Source organism: Pteropus medius, unplaced genomic scaffold (assembly GCF_902729225.1).
Source record: "Pteropus medius unplaced genomic scaffold, Ma_sr-lr_union100, whole genome shotgun sequence".
NCBI lineage: Eukaryota > Metazoa > Chordata > Mammalia > Chiroptera > Pteropodidae > Pteropus > Pteropus medius.
Window position 1 is genome coordinate 26771367 of NW_024352787.1, and position 17345 is coordinate 26788711.

The 17345-nt window shown below is 40.8% G+C and overlaps 1 pseudogene; it reads right to left on the reverse strand.

The window, feature by feature from the left end:
* Positions 1-3981: 3981 nt before the first annotated feature.
* Positions 3982-4679, reverse strand: LOC120591596 (zinc finger CCHC-type and RNA-binding motif-containing protein 1-like; annotated as a pseudogene).
* Positions 4680-17345: the final 12666 nt, after the last annotated feature.

Consider the following 17345-nt stretch of genomic DNA (forward strand, 5'->3'; position numbering starts at 1 on the left):
TTAAGATAAATTATCTATTTCATCGAAGATTTTAAATTTAATGTCATAGAGTGGTTCACAGTACAATCTATTGTATCTGTAATATGACCCTTTTTCCAATAGTGTCTTTTTCTCTCCCTCCTTTTTCCTCTTCTCTCCTTACCCCCTTCTACCTCTCCCCCCTGTCCCTCCCTCTCTCTTGCTAGAAGATTTATTAGGTTTTAAAAAGAACCACTTTTGGGGTTGCGGATCCTCTCGTTTCTTTGTTCTCTGTCTTATTGTTTCCTTTATTCTTTCTTCGGGATTTTTTCCCCACCCTCTGAGTTGGATGCCCCAGCTCACTGACTTTTGGTCTCACTTTCTTTCTGTTTTTTCTTTCTTTAGCTTAATTAATTAATAAATTCTTTTATGGTGACATTGGTTAACGAAATCCAGTAAGTTTCAGCTGTACATTTTAACAGTAAGGCATATATATATATTCACATCGTGTGTTTGCCTCCCATAGTTAGATTTCTTTCTGTCACCACATATTTGACCCCTTTTACCCTGTCTACCTCCCCTCTCTCCCCTACTCCCCTATCACTGATTTTCTGACATACATTTAAGGTTATAAATTTTCCCCTAGGTATTCCTATGGCCATATCCTACCAGTTTTGTTGTACGATGTTTTCATTTCTTCTTTGACCAGTAAATACTTAGAGTATATTTTAAAATTTCAACTGCGTGTGTTTTCTCTCTTAGATTTCTCATTGTCAGAGAACGTGGTATGTATGATATTAATTTTTTTGGTATTAAGGTTTGTTTCTCACTTAGCAGATGGTCAGTTTTAACAAATGTTTCATGTGTATTCTCTAATTGTTGAATATGGAGTTTTATGAAGGTAGTTTAAATCTTCTATGTCACACTGATTGTTGTATGCTTCATCTGTCTCTCAACGAATGGAAGAGGTATATTGAAATCTCTCACTATGATTGTGGATTTGTCAGTTTACCCTTGTAATTCTGTAATTTTTGCATTGTATATTTAGAGACTTGTTATATGCATACAAGTTTAAATTATTTTATCTTCTCGGTCATCTTATCCTTTTAACATTACATAGTGAGGTTCTTTATTCATATTAGCTTTTGTTTTTGCCTATCAAAATATGTCCATACTAATATATAAGACACACATATATAACAGCTTTCTTTTGCTTAGCATATTTTTTTCCTCATCCCTTTACATTTATTTACATTTATCCTTTCTGAATATTTTAGGTGAGTTCTTATAAATAGCATATGGTTAAATATTATTAATAGTGTATGATCAGGTTATGTCTACCTTTCCATTGGTAAGTTAGTCCATTTTCATTTATTGTAATTACTGATACAGTTGGATTATTTATGTCATCTTATTTTGTGTTTTCTATATACTTTTTCTTTGATTGCCATCTTCTATTAAATTGATTAAAATTTTTATTCTGTCCCCTAACTTTTCCTATAATAATTCTATTTCAAATATTTTAAAATTTAGAAGTTGTCACTTCAATTTCCAGCATGCATAAAAAGTCTAAAATTAATCTCAGACAGAAAAAAGGACCCTAGAACTCTTTAATAACTCTCTTGATGTCTATAGAATAGTGGCTCCCAAAAGATACATAAAGATGGAGGCAAGAATTGGAGTGATACAGCTACAAGCCGAGGAGTGCTGGTAGCTATCCGAAACTAGGAGAGGCGCATGGAATGGATTCTCTCTTAGAGCCTTCTGAGGGAAGCAAACTTCATGATACCTTAATTTCTGGATTTTTGGCCACCAGAACTCTGAGAGAATAAATTTCTGTTTTTTTTAGGTCACCCAGTTTATGGCAGTTTGTTACAGTAGACCTGAAAAAACAATTACAACATTTTAAAAGTTATCGATTTCCAATATTTTATTTTCAACACTAAAATTAGGCTTTTAAAAAATTCACGCCTATTTAGATTTATCCACATACATACTAATGTCTTTGCTATCGCATCATATAATCTACCACTTTATTCTGAATTCTAGTTCTTCCTGGAATATATCTTTTATAATTCTTTTAGAAAGGATTTCTGAGAGATAAATGCTCTCAGTCTTTTCTGAAAAAAGAAATTAATTTCACTTTCATTACCGAAGGATGATTAAGCCAGGTATAGATTTTACAGTTGAGAATGATTTTCCCAAAGAGTTTGTTGATGTTATTCCATTATCTTTTTTGTCTTCGGTTGCTGCTATGGATCCTGTCGGGTGTCAGTTCTGTTGTCAGATAATCAGCTTTTTTTCCTTTGGTAGCTTTAAATATTTTTTCCTTTTGCCTTTTTCTTCACTTTTACTGTGATAGTTCTAAATGTAGACTTACTGTTTCTAAGCATGAGAGGATTCATGCTTCTTGTACCTTTTGTCAAATCTGGAAGTTTATTCTAAATAATTTTTTTTGTTTTTCAATTATAGTTGGCATACAATATTAGTTTCAGGTGTACAGCATAGACATTTATATAACTTATGAAGTGATCACCTCAATAAGTCTAGTACCCATCTGGTACCATACTTAGTTATTAATATTATTGACTCTATTCCTTATGCTATACTTTATATCCCCATGACTATTTTGTAACTACCAATTTGTACTTCTAAATCCCTCTTTTTTGACTCACCCTCAGCCGCCCTCTCATCCAGCAACCTCAAAATGTTCTCTGTATCTATGAGTTTGTTTCTGTTTTGTTTGTTTATTTTGTTCTTTAGATTCCACATGTGAGGGAAATCATATGGCATTTGTCTTCCACTATCTGACTTAACTCCACTCAGCACAATACCCTCTAGGTCCATCCATGTTGCTGCAGATGGCAAGATCTCATTCTTTTAAAAAATTTTTTATGGCTGAGTACCACCTCTTCTTTATCCATTCATCCATTGATGGATACCTAGGTTGCCTCTGAATCTTGGCTATTGTAAATAATGCTGCAATGAACTTATGAATGCACATGTCTGTTCAAAATAATATTTTGAGTTTCTTAGATAAATACCCAGGAGTGGGATTACTGGGTCCTTCTTTGTCTCTTGTTATAGCCTTTGTTTTAAAGTAATTTTGTCTGGTATAAGTATTGCTACCCCAGATTTATTTTTTCATTTCTATTTTCATGAAATATCTTTTTCTATACCTTTGTTTTCATTCTGTGTGTGTCTTATGATCAGAAGTTAGTCTCTTGTAGGCAGCATATGTAAGGGTCTTGTTTTCTTATCCATTCAGCCACCCTATCATTTGATTAGAGCATTTAATCCTTTTACATTTCAAATAATTTTTGATATATATGTAGTTATTGCCATTTTATTCATTTTTTTATCTTTTTTTTAAATTCATATTAAAGAAGTCTCTCTAACATTTTTTGTAATACTGGTTTGGTGGTGATGAACTTCTTTAGCTTTTTTTTGTCTGTGAAGTTCTTTATCTGCTCTTCGATTGTAAATGATAGCTTTGCTGGGTAGAGTAATCTTGGTTGTACGGTCTTGCTTTTCATCACTTTGTGTATTTCATGCCAATCCCTTCTGGCCTGCGAGGTTTCTGTTGAGAAATCAGCTGACATTCTTCTGAGAGTGCCCTTGTAGATAACTAATTGCTTTTCTCTTGTTACTTTTAAGATTTTCTCTTTGTCTTTAAACTTTGGCATTTTAATTACTATGTGTCTTGGTGTGGGCCTCTTTAGTTTCATCTTGTTTGAGACTCTCTGCACATCCTGGGCTTGTATGTCTATTTCCTTCTCCAGGTTAGGGAAGTTTTCAGTCATTCTTTCTTTCTTTTTTTATTAGCAAATCTTGATTTTTATTATTCAGCTCAGGCAAAATAGAAACATGTTACTTTAGAACTTCTTTTCAACTATAGTAAAAAATTATTTGGTATTACATATTCTTATACCCAAATTCTAAAAGTAATCTTTAGTCCCAACTAAACTTGATACTCAAAGAATAAAAAAAGTTTTTAATGATATTTACATAATAAATATAATTTTAATTTCTAAGTTCCTCGTCATCACTGAAATGTGTGCTTTTCTTTATCCTTGGGTGTCTTAAATCGTCTGATGTTGAGGGACCCCCTGAAGTTAGTTTCCATTTTTTTTTGTTCTTCAATTTGGGCTTGTTTCTATCCGTGCTAGAGGTGGGAATGTTATGTAAAATATATTAGTTACCCGAAAAGCTATGGCCTGACTGAGGCTGCCAAGAGTTGGATCTTCCCCTTTATCTTCACTTCCTTCTACTTCCTCACTTTCATCTGGTTCAGGAATTTTCTTTTTTCCTTTTTCTCTTTCTTCTCTGGAGGTTCACATTCTCCAAGCATATTTTTAGGACAGGCATAACTTAAGTGTCCACTTTCCCCATTTTCATAACACTTAGATTTATCAAAGTAGTTTCATCTTCGCATGAACTCAGCTGCTCTTCCATTGTCAATAGCAATGCTTGCTTTTATCACTCTACCAAATAACTGTCTGTTGTTTATTGCCCTGATACAGTGTTGTGCAGAATCTTTATCCAAGAATAAAATAAATACGACCCTTTTACTCTTCCTGGTATCTTTATCTTTCATTATAGTAACCTTTACAACTCTGCCATACTTGGAAAATATCCAGTATAAGTCACTGTTGGTCAGAGAAAAGGGTAAGTTGGATACATACACTGTGCTTTTACTTGGGGCCAATCCACCACTCATTTCTTCCTTACTTCTTAGTAGTAGTTAAAAACAAGGATTCCAGCTGGATGAATTAAGGAATTCATTTTCTCCAGACACTACTTAAAAGAGTTTTCTGGTCCTTCCATGTGGATTCTTCACACTAACCCTTTCAGTGCTGATCATCAGGTTTTCAATTCCTTGCTCTCTCTTTTCTCTTTCTGGTACCCTTATGATGCAAATGTTGGTACGCTTAGTGTTGTCCTAGAGGCCCCTTAAAGTATCCTCATTTTTTTGGATTCTTTTTTCTTGTTGCTATTGTGATTGGGGGTTTTCTGCTCCCTTAGTTTCTAAAGTACTGATTCAGTCCTCTACTTTGTGTAATCTACTGTTGATTCTCGCTAATGTATTCCTCATTTCAGTTATTGTATTCTTTGTTGACTGGTTCTTTTTTATGTTTTCTATCTCTTTGTTAACGTTCTCACTGAGTTCATCTACTCTTACCCTTAAGAGTATCCTTATGACCACTGTTTTGAACTCTGCATCCGGTAGATTGCTTATCTCTGTTTTGTTCAGTTCTTTTTATGGAGCTTTGTTTTGTTATTACATTTGGGACATGTTTCTTTGCATTCTCATTTTGGCTGCCTCCTTGTATTTGTTTCTATATATTAGGCAGGGCTCCTAAGTCTCCCAGTCTTAGTAGAGTGGTCTTAATACGTAGGTGTCCTGTGGGTCCCAGTGGTACAGTTTCTACTGGTCACCTGAGCTGGGCGCTCCAGGTATGTCCCTCGTATGGGTCGTGTGTGCCCTCCTGTTGTAGTTCAGCCTTGGTTGATATTTGCATGTCAGTAGGAGGAAATGACCCTTGGGCTGATTGGTTGTGAGGACTGGCAAGTGAAGGGCTGACCCTGTGGAGCAGGATTCACTCTAGCAGAGCTCTGGTGCCTGCCCAGTCTGCCCTTTGGGTGTGTCATTATTGGATACAGCCTGGGTGGTGCTCCAGCTCTGGTCCAAGCTAGCTACTGGGTGTACCAAGTCCAGGGCTTCCTGAAAGGGGCCCCACTTCAGGCCAAGTTCAGCTGTAGCCTGTGCACTGCCCAGGATCACCTGGTAAGAGTCACCAAGCAATCCACAAGTGGACGCCACCTATGCTGGTCTTAGAGGTTCCTCGAGAAGTCAAGCCATGAACCGAAACTGGCTCAGCTTGTGCTGGGCTTGAGGCTGCTCAACAAGAGGTATGGGGCATGCTAAGGCCATATGCTGCTTGTTTGGGTTTTGTGAACCTTTGAGAGACGTTAGAAAAGTCCTCAGCATGGGCCAACACAGGCCATTTGCATAGAAGGGCCACTAGAGGCAACTTGGGTAGGCCTGCAAGTTAGGAGGGGTGAGGTCTCAGGGAGCCAGCCAGCAGGGTGACTTGTAGTAGTCAGGCTGATGGAGACTCAGATGTGGTGGCCTTCTGAGTCTGCATGTTGGGAGTGGGGAGGACTCAACAAAGAAACAATAGATTCTGCCAGCACTTCTATTTGGGAGAAAGCTGCCCCTTCAGCCCTCATCCTGAAGCCAGACAATTCAGTTCCTCTGTATATCCCTGGCACTTTTCGAGCTGCTGCCCCAGCGCTGGACCTCAGAGTGAGTGAGTCTGTCAGCGAGTAAGTTCGCATGCGGGCCCTTAAAGAGGAACATCTGCGATTCCTGCAGCCCTCCTTTTCCCTTTTGCTCATGCCCCCAGATTATCACCGAACTGGGACCTGTATTCATGTCAATGTCTTACTCAGCCACAATTTCCACTGTTTTTCATAGCCAGATTGTGGGGACTTCTCCTCATGGCACTGAAACACTGAGCTGGAGCCAGGACCCCTCCGCTCCTCTTGGGGGATGTCTGCAGCTGAGATACCCCTCCTGATTTTCAACTGCCACATGTGGTTGTGGAATGAGCCCATTTCATGACTGCCCCTCCTACCAGTTCTTGAGATGGTTTCTATGTCCCCAGTCGAAGGACTCCTATTCAGCTGGACCTCAGGTGATTCTCAATAATGGTTGTTCTATAGTTTAGTTATAATTTTGATGTGGTTACAAGAGGAGGTGTCTACCCAGTGTCTGCCTACTATGACATCTTGACCGGAAGTTGGAAATTTCTTGTTATTTCTTTAAATGTTGTCTTCCTCCCATTCTTTTCTTCTCCTTATAGAATTGTATTAGACCTATGTCGAATTTTTCTCTCTTATTCTCTCTTCTATGTCTCTTAACTTCTATATTTTCCATCATTTTAGCTTTTTGTATATTCTGGACACAGATAATGTATTCCTCAGCTAGGTCTCCTAGTTCACTAATTTTCATTTCAGGTACATTTTACCTGTTATGTAACTCATTTCATTTTTAAAAATATATTTCATTGAGTATGTTTTTCATCTTTTAAAAGTTCTATTTGGTTCTTCTCTAAACCTGCCCCCTATAAAGTCTTATTCTTTAGAGTTCTAATCTCTGTTATTTTTCCCTTAATCATTTGTTAAGCATTTTATTGAATTGCAACATACATCTGGAAAAGTGTACGAATTACAGGTGTATGCCTCACTAAATTTTCAAGAACTGAACAAACCCTTATAACCAGCACCTGGGTCAGGACACAGAACATTCCAGTACCCCAGTAGCCTCCCTAATGCCCACTCTCAGTCACTTCTTCCTTCCAAAAGCAAACATGCTTTATAATCACTTTTGAAGACTTATTTTGTGTTCTCTTTTAGATTGTTATGTATTCTGAAGATATTCTGTTTGTCGTGTCTTCCAAGTTTCACTCCTAGTGGGTTGTGCCCCTAGGGATTTTGACATTTCTTACTGTGAGCTCATCCATAAGGTGGCTGACTCTTTATTATTATTATTATTATTATTATTAGTAGTAGTAGTAGTAGTAGTAGTATTTTTACCTCTGTTAGAATCTGTTGCAGCTTCGATCCTGGGAGCATGGCTTCAGGGCTCTCTCACTTTTGTTCACGCCCCCAGAGCATCCCCAGACTGGGCCATGTATTTATGTCAATGTATTGGCCAGGGAGTTTCTAGACTATCCCTATCCAGTAAATTGACATTCTGAACCATGTCATGCTGGCTTGGGAGTTTTGGATTCTCAGACTGAAACACACAAGCTTGCTTGTCACCTCTTGTAGACGGGCTCGTTCTCTCAGTTTCACCCTTTTGCTGAGAGTGTGACTTTTCAAGGGTCCAGATTTCTGCAGAGAGCTTAGGTCCACTTTGACCTTAGGTGCACTCCAAGGCTGTCTCCTGTCCCCATATGGACTTTAGGCACAAGTCCCTGCTGCTCACCCCATTGTCACTCCAGAGCAGATGCATCAGCTGTCATCTGCAGGGCTCAATCCCCTCTTGTTTTTTTTTTGTGGGAACTCAGCTGTGCATTTGAAATAATTTCTGTTCCGTTTCATTGGTCATTGTAAAGAATATGTGATAAGAAAAACTTTAGGTTATTTTAGTTTACTAGTCAGAAACACCTTAGGAGGTATTCACTGAGCTATTTAATATTTGAAAGGTAGTTATTGAAGCTGTGAATTAAATAGCTATCTGTGACGAGTGGCCCCTATATTGGACAATGCAGCCTAAGGGAGGAAGGAAAAGCTGATTGTGGCCCCATAGACTTGGCAGGTTCAGGTCAGACTAATTCCTGAGCGTGGACAACCTTCATTCCAGCCTTGGTCCAGGTTTCTGACGACCTTGATGGAGGGCAAGTGAGAAGCATGTGGGTTGGTCCAGATTCCATTCTGTGGATTGGACCTGCCAATGCCTGATGTATTGGTCCAGTCAGCAGGATAAGCCCTTGCTGTTCATCCCATCCTCACTCTAAGGCAGAGGCATTCGATGCATCATAGGGAGTATATCAAGGGTCTGTATTAAGCAGCACTTATTTATCTGTTTGGGGCATGGCATAGAGTTGTAAAGGATCAGGGACACCTTGAGCAAGAGTCTGAACCCCACATGGCCTCTTGCCCTTTTAACCTTGGCTTTCTTCCTTTCCTTGTCCCTCATTCTGTCTTCAGCCTTTTCTGACCCTCAGACTCTTCCTGGAAAACCCCTTCTCCAGCAGGGGTACTCATCCAACCAGCTCCAGCTCCCCGATGTGCCTCAATTATGGCCTCACACATCTCATGATTCCCTGAACTCATCCTGCTTTCCCAAGCTTGTAGGCCTTTGCCCATGCTGTTCCCCCTTCCTAGCAGGCCTTCTCTATTCCCCCCTACCCACTTTCCTGATGGGCACATTTTAATCCTCTTTTAAAACCATTCTCAAGTGTTACCTCCCCCAGAAAGCCCAACTTCTATATTCTCAAAACACTCTAACATACATATTCTATTCTAATACATATATAAATACAAATATGTAAGTTTCATTTTTTTTTTAAAAAGAAGCTTTACGTGCACACTGTGCAAGATTCAAAATTCATCCATTAGTATAGAGTGAAAAGTTTGTCTTCCTCACACCCTGGGTTCCAGACCACCGAGTTCTCCTTCCCAAGGACGGTTGTTGTCAAACACCCTTCTGTAGGGCTGGATGGATTTCTTTTAACCTGGCAAGCAGTCAGTGAGTGTCTGTGATGCAGGACAGGGCAAATTCCCCCAAGTGGTGGAGTCTCAAGCCCTGTACCCAGAGAGAGTTCTTGACAGTGCAGGAAGGGCCCATCAGAGTTAGAGTCAAAAAGAAAGTTAGAGAAGGGGTAACTCTCCAAAGACAGAGCGAAGCCTCCTCCCAGAGGCAAAGTGAGAGAGCTGAGAGGGACAGAGAGGTAGAGAGAAAAGACAATGAGGACAGAGAACAAGACTAAGAAAAAGCAAAGACAAAAAATCCCAGAGTTTTCAGAGAATTATTTATATATCATTCTTTGTTCCTATAAGTTAAAGTTTAAAGGCTTTTGTTTAACCATTTTCCTTTGATGATATGGGTACACAGCGTAAAAGATAAGGGTATGTAGCTTGAAAAGGCATGCTAGCCTTTGATCCATAGGTTCCCGCATGGTTTTTAGTCCCTAGGGAATGAATGATCCTGTTTATTTTGTGTAGGGCATGACTAAAAGACTGTTTTCATGTTTTCTCTTCACTGTATGGGTAAATGGTTTGTTAGTAATCCCAGCAGGAATCTTCTTCCTCTGTTCTGCAGGTTTCCCATGGTCTGGCAACAACACATTGCAGACTTTGGATATAGCTTGATTTAACATTTAGTTCTCTTGCCTCCTCCCTACATTACCTGGAGGGCAGGGATAATGAAGGGTTTGATGCTTGAGCAAAACTCAGCCATCACATCAGAGGATAGGGGTCTGGGATAGTAAGAGGGAATATAATGGAGGTGTAATGAGGGATCTGGCCCTAAACTTAAACTTGCGAACCCCTGACAGAAGCATGGATGATAGTGCTACTGTGAAATTTACCCACCAGCTTCCCTAGGGCACCAAGGGGGTGAGAGCTGGATTTTTTCTGGGCAGGACCTTATACATAAATGTCAGCAGTCAGCGTTGCTCCTGATGTGGCCCTAGACAATAGTGACACATTGGTGCTGTGGTGGAAAAAGGGGTGCTGTAATAAATCTAACTGAAAGTACCCTCACAGGGTGATCTGATCATAAATTCCTAACTGGGCAGGTCATGGTAGGTTGTCATGCCCCAGGCTTATAACTTCTTTAGTAGAAGGCTTTTAAGCAAGCCCTGCCCATTGTTTTTATGGATCTGTTATACACACTTTTGAAATGCCAGAGTAATCCTTTTTTTCCAGACCCTTTGAAGACATAACCACCCTCAAGGGAGTATTTGAGATCTTGTTTTCCAGCAATGTCGTCACTTCGCCTCAAATAAACTCATAAAAATTCTCTACGGGTTTGGACAGACGTTTTCTTACGTCCATGACAGTGAAAATGTTTCAGGATGGGATTTTCCCACCTTCTTTGGAATACCAGTGAAAAAAGGACTCCTTTGATAAGGCGTCTTAGAGATCTACATCCATGGGAAGGCAAGGGCTGGGGAGGCAGTTCTGTAGGAACACAACAGGAAATGTCCACTTTGAAATCAAGTGCTGACTTCTCTTTTCAAAGAATATTTTTGTGACTATCTGATCAAGTAAGATTTAGATTCAAGTCAGCAAACTTTTGAGTACCTACTGTATACTAGTCCCCAGGCTAGGAAATTATGCTCTTATACTTTCATTTAATTTTTACGGCAGCACAAGAGAACCACATGGAGAAAGCTGTGCAGGGAGCACCCTCCACTGTTTCATAAGTAGGGACTTGATAATTACTTCAAAGATTGTTCGGTTTATATATCCAGGCATTTGCTGATGAATTTTGCTTTTGTACCTCTTTGGACCGGCTCAGAGGTTTCCAAAATGTGCTGTACAGAAGAAGACCAACTGTACATGGTGATGTTGTAGCTGCCAGCCCCCGAAAGACACATGGACCACCAGAAATCAGTGAGTTATAGGAAACACACTCTTTATTCAGCCAGCTGGGTCTGCCAGGGGTACGCAGACCCCAAATTAGGTGGCCCCGAAATGTAGAGGTACAGGGTTTTTAAGCCCTAAATCCCATTCCTCATTCTGTCTTAAACACGAAGGTCTATTTTTCTCCTATTCGCTACCTGTCAACCCACAGGTCAGGTGTGCAAGTGGGGGTACAGAAGCAGAAAGCTTATTGTTAGAATGTTATGTTCCCATGGGCGATAGCCAAGCAGTAATTTTCCAGCCAGCACAGTGGTAAACACAAAATTGGGCAAACTAGAGCAAAAGCTGCACCATTGGGAGCATGTCTGAATTTTTCTTCTAAAAAAAAATCTTTTTTTTGTAACAAAGAGCTGGGAACAAAAGGAAGGGAGAGGTTAGAGGGCTTTGAGGGTTGGGGGTTCATGCTGGGAGGAGACCCTCTTTGGCACAGCTACTGGACTGTAGGAGCCTGCTGCCCACTACCCACACTAAAGTTTTCATTTCTGCACTGGAATTCTGCTCTGATAGCTCAAGCCTTGGGTAGAAAGGGAAGGTCCACGTTTTGAGGGTGAAGCAGATCAGAGAGCTTGAACAAATTGGGGAGCATGACAAGATTATCTGAAGCGATGAGTCAGGCAAGTAGTAAAATGAGACAATGTTGAGATGGCACCCCTCCCAGGAAGACCTCAGAGGCATTTAGTGGAGAAGAGACTGAGCTTCCTGAGACCTTGTGGAACAGGTGCTGCTGGAATGATAGCTATTTGTATTTTAAAAGCTAGAGAACTTGTTGACTGGGGCTACAGGTGTCACCATGCTTGGTTGGAAGTCACCATCTGGTCCTGCCTACCTGACCAGCCCCATCCCTAGCCTCTCCCCTACACTGCATCCTCTTACAGTGCCAGACTCCTCGTAGTCCCAAGACACTCCCAAGTCTTTGCCCACATCCGTGCCTTTGCATACTCTGTTCCTACTTCCCAGAATGCCCCCTCCCTCTCCATCCTTGCTGCTCCCACATGTCCACCAGGCAAATGCCTACTCCTTCTCTAAGCTTATTGCAAGTGCCATCTCCCTTGGGGAGCCTCTTACAGCATTGATGCCACAACACTGTCTATTGGCATATCTGCCTCCCCAGTGTGCTGTGGGTCCTCCAGTTCAAGGGCCACTTGGTTTTCATTTCTATCCTACCCACCTACTGAAATGCTGGCAAATGGATGTGCAACACATGTTTGCCAAATAAATGGATTTCTGAAAAAGCTAGTAGCATTACTTCAGGATAAGTGAGACCTGGCTTTAAACTGTACTGATGTGGAATTTGTAGTCATCGGTAAAGTCACTCTGAGATGCAGTGAGCTCTGGTTCCCAAAAAGCAAATGCCATCCATCTTTAAAGTAATGTAATAGACATGCACTGATTTTTATCTTGCCATCATTGCTGTTTCTCAGGCATTCACCCATCTTCTACACATATGCGAGGACAAAGGATCCAGGCATTGGCAATAATAGTATTTATCTTCCTGGGGATATGATCCAGTGGGTCAATCAGTAGCCTTTCCTGCATTGATGCACATTTGCAATGAGGCAAACACTCCCTTGCTGGGGTTGCTAACCTGGGACTGCTAACATATGCCACTGGATTTGATTTTTGTTTTTCTTTGTTTTCCATAAGCCAGTTTGAGTTGGTTTCTATCACTAGCAATCATAAGAGTTCAACTAATAAGGGCTAAATCAAGTAAAGTGAATGCTCCTTTCTGGTGGAGGAGACATAGCAGCTCTAAGCAGTACAATTTTAGGGTTAGATAAATAAAATGATGCTTCCCAGTATGTTGAAAGGTCTGGAAACCATGTCCTATATGTAAAATGAGGTAGACCGGGGAACTTTTAGTCAAAAGAGAAAGCTGAGGCTGAAGAGGGGTTAGATTTACCATCCATGTGTTGAGAGGAGTGAATTTGGATAATAACTGAAAGATACAAGATCGAGAGGGACTGGACAGTGATCAAAGCTGTCTGAAAATGGAAAGGCTTCCTTGTCAGAGAGTGAGATCCCTGTCTCTGGAGATATTCCAATAGAAGTGTAATACGAATCAAGAATACTGATGAGGCAATTCTTGCCTTGGTTATAACAATAGTCCCCAGTAGGGGAAATACTGCTCTTCCTAACGGGAAATATGACTTTTTTTTTTTTTTTTTTTTTACTTCTCTCAATGACTTGGAGGTGTAATTCACATTTAATGAATCCAGTTCTTTGGACCAATTTACACAGTAAAGGTTGCCTAAAATGCTAAGAGTGCCTGTATTGAGAAGCACTGGGAGAAAGGATTAGTTAGAAGAGTAGTTTTAAATTTTATTTTAGTGGTAGTATCAATCTGATACAGAACCCTAAAATGTAACAATTACATTTTCAATATTTAAGATATAGATACACTCATACTTGTGGGAAATGATATATGTATAAGATTATTTCCAAAAAAGTAGAAGCAATTTAAATATAAATTATGGTTCATCCACGCAGTGTTATATACACTGTGCAGCCCTAAGAACTAATGAAGCATCCGTCCATAGGTACTTATTTATTAGAAATACTTAACCTAATTTTGTTCCTCGAAAGGCATGTACTAAAATGTTCACAGCCGCATCATTAGATATAACTAGATCTTGGAACCTGCACAGATGCCCATCAACAGTAGATGGTTGAATAAATGGTTAGGTATTCCTTCACAGGAGTAGCTCACAGAAGTGAGAATGAATCAGCTATAACTACACACAACGTGGGTAAATTTCACAGACATGGTGCTGAGTAAAAGAAGCCAGACACAGAACATATTCTGAGTCTATTTATATAATAAAAATGCAAAAGCAGGCATTGTAATATAATATATACTTAATAGAAATGCAAAAGCATGGGATAGCACGGTGCTGGAGTTGGGCTGGTCACCTGAGTGTGTTCACTGTGAGATTTCATTGAGCTTTTCCCTTACGTACACTTTTATGTATGTGTCTTACACTTTGGAAAAAAAGTTGCGCAAGAATGAGAAACCTTTCATGTACTGGAATGAAGTGATTTCTGAGATTATGAGGTAGAAAAAAGCAAGGAACAGAGAAATATGCACCCATTAGAAACAAGTTTGTGCCTGGGGAGAGAATATACCTCCATCTGCTGTGGACAGCTGCAGTGTAAATCATTCGCACCTTTTGAATTTTCTACCATGTGAATGTATTTCTAATTCGAGAGAGTAAAGGAAATTTGGATTTGGCTTTAACGAACGTTATGGAACCCCTTCCATAAGCCAGGCACTGGCTGGCCATGCTTCCTGCAGTTCTTTTAAGAGAAGGTGGGCACTGCTATCACCTCACCTGAGCCTGAGAGGGTCGGTCAGCCTTTGCCCGCAAGTACCCAGAGCCTGAGTGATTGTGGCTGTGGGGACTGCAATGGATGTCTTACTTCTGATGGAGGGAGAGAATTTGAGAAGCATCTGCATCTTAGGCCACCAAGCTCAGTGGTTTTCATACATGCTCTTTGGTGCCCTAGGGTTCTAGAGGGGGCCATGGAGGGGGCCATGGAGGGAGCCACCATAGCTTTAAGCACTGTGATTCTATTCTGTATTCTCAGTCTGTGAAGCTATTGTTTGAAAAGTATTTCCACTGCTGAAAGAGGGTTGAAAAATTTTTTCTAACTGAGTCTCTCACCCAGCAGTTCCCAGCATCTTGGGTGACATAGTTCTTTTTATGGGACTGTTTCCCATGTTTCAGGGCCATGAGCATCCACTGTCTACCAACATTTGCAGTAATCGTGACCACCAAAAAGACTCCTTACAGTATCCAGCTGGAGTGGGTGAGGGGAGTATGGTTCTCTAACCAAAGAAAGAGACTCCTTATATTTGATGGTCCTCTAGCCCCTGTTGGAACACCCCCAGAGACGAGGGCCTCACCACCTTGCAAGGCAGCCCAGGCCACACTCAGCAGCTCTGATCTCTATACACAGCTTTTCCCTTTTCCCTGTAATGTCAACCAGTTAGTTGCAGATGTCAGTCTAAACACAGAGAGTAAATCAAACTCCTGTCCCCTATGTGCACTGCACCACCCATGAGATGGTCTTGTCAAAATATTTAATGTGAACCCAGTCCAGCCTTTTACATTTAACTTCTGTTCCCAGTTACAGGAAATATAGGGGATAGAGGAACGAGTTAAATGACACCTCAAGGAAATGAGACAAATGAGGCAATTGGCCTGGTTGCTTAAAAAGGAGACAAAGGATTGGTTGAGGCAGTGTTTTAGAGTAACAGAACAAAGACAAAACAGGCAGGGTAGTCCGCAAGCCTTGACTGGATCGTGATGTGACCAAGAAAACAACAAAACAGCTATAAAATACTTTCTAAGACAATTGGAGAAACAAGAATGGACTAGATATTAGGTAATACTGGGAATTATTGTTAATTTTCTTGAGTCTGATAATGGTATTGTGGTTTTGAAGAGAATGTAGTTTTAGGAGATGTATGCTGAAGTGTTCAGTGTATCCAGAAAGTGAAATGTTATGATGTTCGCCAATTAATTTCAAATGGTTCAGCAAAACCAACCTACAAACAAATCCACCCACCTGCCCACCCTATACACATAGGCAAATGACAACAATTATTGAATGTAGGTGGTGAGTATAAGGAACCCATTAACATATTAATTCAACTTTTCATAATGTTTGAACTTTAATAAAATAAAAATTTTAGGAACAATCTCTCTTCAGAGACAGCCCATTGGGCAGTGTTTTATACTTAGTGTGGACCAAAACGGGGGTTTTATGGAGAGTGACCTCACATAAATTCCTAACTGGGCAGGTCATGGTGGGTAGTCATGCCCAAGACATATAACTTCTTTAGTAAAAAGTTTAGCTTTGCCTTAAGCAAAGCCCTGTTCATTGTTTCTGTGCATCTAGATTAACACACCTTTGAAATGCCTCTTTTCAGACCCCTCCTTCTAAAGAGTGACCATGCTCAAGAGAGCACATAATCTTAACTTCCTGTAACCTAAATCACCACCTTGCTTTCCTCCCACCTTAATGTAATCTTCCTTACTTCCCTCCTTGATTTCAAATGCAAAAATGAAACTGCAAAATTTATTCTCTGCAGCATTTGAGATCTGGCTCCCCAGCATATGTCGTCAGTTTGATTCAAGTAAGCTCACCAAAATTCTCTAGATGTTTTGAATTTTCTTACGTGGGCAGTAGTGTACACACTTGTGTGTATAGCCCTGTACAATCATTCTTAGGTAAACAAAGGAAGTCCAAAAGCCCTGTTTATATGCAGAAAGGCTTGGGAAAGCAGGATGCCTTTGGGAAATGTGAGAAGACTTGTGAAGCAGCAAGCTGTGGTGCTTCAGGGGAGCAGAAAGACTGGGGCGAGGTTGGAGAGGTAGCATGGGTGGAAAGGGGAAGGGCCTTGAATGACCAGGTTAAGGAAGCTGATTCCTCTGCAGGGATTTAGACAAGCTGCTGAATGGCAGGGTCAACTTTGGCAGTGAGGATGATGATGGACCAGAGAGAGAGGAGCCTTAATCTCAAGTGCCTTTAGGGGAAAAGGCAGACTGGTTGGAGTCTGTGTTTATCAGGGGATATATGAGTCCCCTTTGAAGGGAACACTTGCCATGTGGGGACAGCTGATAGTCCCTCCAAGGGGGTGGAATGCATGTGGGCCCAGCAGATTTCTCAATGTGGCCAGAATTATTTTTTTAATATGTGAAATCTAGTTTAAGTGTTGGCCCATTTAAAACAAAAGCAAAGTAAACCACTGTTGAAGGCAGACAAAGACGGTCTGAGGCCCTGATCAGGCTCAGGGGCCAGTATTCCAGGGCTAGAGGCTGGAGATGAGTTAGGTGTGGTAATCCAGAGGCAGTGCTAGTGGCTGACGTAACTTTGACCTCAGGTGATGGCTTAGAGGGTGGCCAGCAAAGGCCGCACTGCAGAGATACCCAGAAGTGTATTCCACCTAGGAGACTTGGTGACTAAGCAGATTCAGAAAGGGGAGGGTGTGGCCCAAGATAACACTCTGGAGATGGAATCTCAGAAGGAGGATTGAGTGTGGGGGACACAGACTTTGAAGAGCTTTTGAGCCCTCCTGCAACAGGCTGGAGAGAGGAAGAGCCTGGAGCCCCTGGGATAGGCAGCTGTGCTAGAGGACAAGATCTTTGAAGAGAGAGTCAGGAAAGGGCTGAGGAAGGAATGGAGGAAGGAGGGGAGAATGGAGAAGGAAAAAGCCATCC